We start from the raw sequence: 5498 nt of genomic DNA on the forward strand, positions 1-5498 counted from the left end.
GCTTGATGAATTCTGTCCCCATACTAGTGTGTGTTCATTTTCACCTGCTTTTGTAGAAATTAAGTGATGATGAATAGACCCCTTAGAGAACTAATTTTTAAGGCCATTCTTTGCTTAGCAGGAGGACTCCTAGCTGACGGTCTCCATGTCTTGTCCAATAATTTTAATAGGACCCATTTCTCTACTTCCATGATGCCCTTCAGTAGAAAAGCACATTTCTAGGCACAATTCCAGCAATATAAAGTGAAACATATGTTGAAAACAAATTCCCTTACTTTCATAATTAATTTAAGCCAAAAATAAGGCTAAATCAAGCAGTATTTTAATGGCAAAAATGTAAAAGTTTTATTAATGGAGTATGTGACCGGATAACCCCACTGCGCTGTGGGCATGTAATGTTGCTGCCACCACCGGGTCCTTCACCAGCCCTGGAACTGCTTACTGCTGTGTATGTGTTGAAGAGCTGCAGCCACACCTCCTGATTGGTGTCGGCTGATACCCACTCATCCCCCACAATGGACCAGGCTCTGCACAGTAGCTGGCAGAGCGCTTGAGCTTGGAGATGCTGGGCTCAATCCAGAATAGCCGGAGAATGGAATAGCGTTTGGCACAATTCTGTTGTCGCACGGCTCAGATACAGTTGATGTAAAGGCAAAGATGTTTATTGCTCAATAGTTTTAAAAAATACTCTTACCCTCAGATTTAAGGGGGTCAGCATACAAAGATGTTACAGCAGTTCTTTCCTTCTTGATGTTCAAAAATATACACACTAAACCAGGCATGCAGGCCTTCTTTTTGTGCCACTCTAATACACATTACCACAGGGGGTAAGTCCACCCTGTGGTTTTCAACCAGTCAGTTTAAGTGCATGTGCTGTCTACATGCACGTTTAACATTGTCACCTGTGGACAGTGGGGAGTGGCCACTCCCCTCTGCCTGAGACCACCTGGTGTTTTAGTCACCACCCAGGAGTCGGCTCATCTAGGGTTGGGGGAAGTTTCCCTTCAAAACGTGCAATGCCGATGTTCATGTAATTGAGCAATTATTTGCAAATGTGCATGCATGAACATTTCAGAAAACTGCTACGGCACATGCTTTACCCAGACTGTATGCACACCTGGTTTAGGTGCTGTTCTGATTGGGACAGACGGTATCAGAAGTGTGGCGGAAAAGTGATGGGCGTTCCTTGGTGGTGACTGGGGGTGGCTACTAGTGCGTGCAAAAATGGTCCGTTCAGCGGGCGTATTATAGGAGTGACGCGCAGTGGCGTAACTATAAATTTTGCTCCCCCATGCCAAAAAAGTTTCAGTGCCCCTTATGCAATGCCCCCTGTAGTAGTGCCCCTTATGCAATGCCCCCTGTAGTAGTGCCCCTTTTGCAATGCCCCCTGTAGTAGTGCCCCTTATGCAATGCCCCCTGTAGTAGTGCCCATTATGCAGGGCCCCCTGTAGTAGTGCCCATTAAAGTAGTGCCCCCTGTAGTAGTGCCCATTATGCACGGCCCCCTGTAGTGCCCCTTCTAGTAGTTAGCCCCCTGTAGTGCCCCTTCTAGTAGTTAGCCGCCTGTAGTTAGCCCCCTGTAGTTAGCCCCCTGTAGTTGCTCCCCCCCCTCCGCGCGCACACAAACACACAAAAGAAAAAAACACAAACACTTACCTTTATCCCCGCTCCAGTGCTGCTGCCGTTCATACCCCAGCGTCCCATAGTGCTCTGCGGGACCCGGAAGACGGAGCTCACTTCTGAGCTCCGTCCCCGGCGTCCGCTCCTCGGCACTATGGGAGTGACATCATTACGTCACTCCCATAGTGCCCTGTGGGACCCGGAAGACGGAGGGAGCTCCGTCCTCCGGCTGCCGCCGGGGGTTTGAATAGGAGCTGGGCGCCCGCTGGTAACACACTCAGCAGGTGCCCGGCACCCTCCGTAGTTACTACAACTGCCCCCATCGCCCCCAAGCTACCCAGCGCCTCCAAGCCACCGCGGGGGCTGCGGGGGCAGTAGTTACGCCACTGGTGACGCGGCCATGTCAATGCAAGTGGCTGCTTTCCCATACGCATCTGTGGTCAGACAGAGACATTTCACCTGCCATAGGGCTGGTGCAAGTTTGGATGGTGTGAACGACGGTGGTGTATAAGGACGCGCCAATCAGTATTACAGTGTGCACAGGAGCTAAAAGTGGACGTCTCAGTCCTTGCACATTAGGCCGCATGACTGTACACATGGGAAGGAGTCTTTAGGCCATCTGCATAAACTCACAGACATAAGGCTGCCAATAGACGCTGCTTCAATCGCTTTTGTGTGTGATTTACAATTAGACCTAATGAGTTTGTGACTAAAGGTGCGTACACACTAGACGATATTTTACACGATTCTCCCAATTTCAACGCATCAGAATGACAAATCATATAAACTATGTCCAAATTGTGAGTGTCCACTCATGATCACGATGCGCGTACCCGAAGGTCGTCCGTCGTATCTTCAGATCTTGCCTACAGCAGGCAAGATCTGCCAATCTCGTACACAACACACTGGAAATCGTTAAGGACACACAATAAATCGTTGGTCAGTTTGGACACTTTTTAACACCATATCTTGTCCTAGACTGCAGGGGAGCTGCCGGGGAGAGTTCAAGGGAAATCGTTCACGATATCGCATCATGAGCACATCGTCTAGTGTGTAGGCACCTTAAGACACAAATAGTCTGAAATACACAAAAGCACAGTCAGCTATGCATGGATAACTATATTACAGTACACATATTAATAAGACCATTAACTAAATACATTTGTCCAGTCCTCACCTACTGCTCACTGTTGTTAATGTGTTCCTGTGCAATGTTTTCCTTTTCATTTTTTAGAACAGTTTAGTATCTGCATGTGACCACCAGAATCTTTGAAATCAATAAACACAGACACTGTTTCGATAATATATTTTATTCAATTTAAATTTCATTTTAAGCACCAAACTGTCATTAGGATAGTCATTAAACATTGCTCTGGGTGATAAAGAGAGGACAGGGCATCTGTGTAGAGCAGTGCTTTAGTTACCATGGAGACAGACATGTATCCTGCAGTGCAGAGTGACTGGACTAGAAGAGGACATATGTAACAATATATAAGCTGAGCGACACAAGGTAACACAAACACGCTCATATATTAATATTTTCTACTACTTGCATGGATATGATCGATGTAGAGATCATAGGGCTGCCAGAGCATTCTCATGTACATTAGTAAACAAAATGTTTCTTATGCTGAATGCAGCGTAAATGGCTTGTTGCCATAGAGATCAGTGATGCCTTTAGTATATCTATCCTCAGCACACACTTGCACTTTATTAAGCACTGGTGGACAAGGTTTGCAGCAGGTCAGTGTTTGGTGCACCGCACCCAACACGTGAGTATATACGACCATTAACAAATTTGATGATTACAGCCATAGAAATTGTTTTCACTAAGCGAAAACCTGCTAAATGCAGCACATCACAAATAGCTATTTTGGTAGTGTCTTTGAAAAAGGAATAGAATGTCACAACCGTCCTTTTGCAGGATTTTACCAGACTCTACTAAAAATAAAATTATAGCAGAAGTGAACGAAAGAACAAACACACTTTGACACCTCTCAAGAATCTTGGACACAAAAACACTATGGTACTCCATTACTGGCAGTTTCTTCGAAGGTACCAGAGCTAATTTATTATCATAGTATTTATGTGTACATTTTGCAATAAATCATAGCAATCAATCACACACTTGATTTCACCATCTAACAATAAACAGATAAAAGCTCATTACTAATTGGTTGTTTTGATAGAGGGAAAATTGTGTAACTAAATGTAATATTAGGAAGTAAGTTGTACATTGCTTAGCATTGTTTATTATACAACTACTACTACAGAACTTTTTGATTACCTACACCATCACATCAGGTAATACCCTTTCTTTTCCCAGTGTCACTCCTAATGCACTAATTAGTACCCATCTCCACGCAGTTTGAAAACAGGTTACTTTAATTCCTATGTACAGTATGTGCAGTAAGATATACCAATACAATGTCATTCAATATATAGTCATGTTTTCCATTTATTTAGGGCTCTATTCAGCAATGATTTGTTTTACTTAAAAAATGCGTAAATGATTTTTAAGTATTTTGATCCACAATAAAAGTGCAAATCAAATTTGACCTATCCCTTAAAATAGTGCGAATAATTTAATAAATAAATGTATGCCCACCTTTAGACAGTCTGTATACTTATCTAGTCCCCATACCTGGTGGAATGGTAATACATTGAGCACATAGGGCCTGATTCAGTATGGATCGCAATTGCGACCCAGCTGCGAATCCCTATGGAACACAGCAGCTAAAATATGCTAATGCTGCCAAAGCTCAGTCTGCATAAAGACACCCACTGCTGCTTTTTCATATCCATCAAATCTCGCTCTTCTGCATAAACATCGGTACCATCGACACACATCGGACACTCAAGCAGCATTTACTGCAGGTCCGAGCAGCCGCAGACACTGCAAGTCTTCTTGCATGCAGAGGGCTCTCAAACTGCATATGCAATCGCAGTGGCTAATTTATGCACGCCCAGGAAACGGCGTTCAAACTAATCTTTTTCAGAACACTTCTCCGTCACCACCCCCAAACGCTGACAGCCCATCTCCTAAACTGTGTTTGAACTTGCAGCGAGTTCCAACCATAATTATCACAAGTGATGAATAGGCCCCTCAAACATAACAAAGGGAAGGCGTATAGAGTTAACCACTCAACAACAGACCTCCTCAATGGCCAGTGCAGGGTCTGTATGCACAGGTCTATGGGTTGCACTAGGTTGTGCCTCTCCTGCAGTGGAAATGCACCACATAAGAGGTGAGAGGTGGGAGTTGGCATTGCTCATAGTGGTAGTGTGCAGAGCTCATCTGTTACATCATAGCTAAGTGCCCCATTCCTAGCCCCAAAAATATGGAGGAACAGCAGCTGGTAGTTTCACAGTAGAAGCTATACCCGCTATTTCTGCTCGTTGTGGGGTTGCCACAATGACATTAAAACCACTGTATGAGCATTTAGGTTCCCCCTAACCATTGGTGCACTGCAGGTATTTAACAAAATGTAACGTTCTGGGCAAGGGCCGGCAGTGTCCCCTTCCTATGGTGTCCTCTCCTGTGGTTTACTCTACTGGTTAATGCGCGGCGCATTGCGTTTCACCCAGTGGAAACCCTTGAAAGCTTTACTGAAGCCGGAAAGGCTTTTGTTGGGTCTTGATTACCGTCAATGGGGAACCGTACTACTAACATCATCTGTAGATGGCGTAAGCGGTACAGTTACAAACAGTGGTAAGCGAAGCTTACCGCTGTTTGCTAAATATAGAATCGATGCCATGACCTTTTTAGCAAGTGCTAAAGGCATTATGATTTGATTTTAAGTATCACCTTGCAGAATGACAAGTTGTAAAAAGTATTAAGAGAAAAAAGAAGAAAAAGGCAAGGCTCTCAAAGTATGG

The sequence above is a fragment of the Taudactylus pleione genome, unplaced genomic scaffold (genome assembly GCF_031769625.1).
Source record: "Taudactylus pleione unplaced genomic scaffold, aTauple2 ptg000541l, whole genome shotgun sequence".
Taxonomy (NCBI): Eukaryota; Metazoa; Chordata; class Amphibia; order Anura; family Myobatrachidae; genus Taudactylus; species Taudactylus pleione.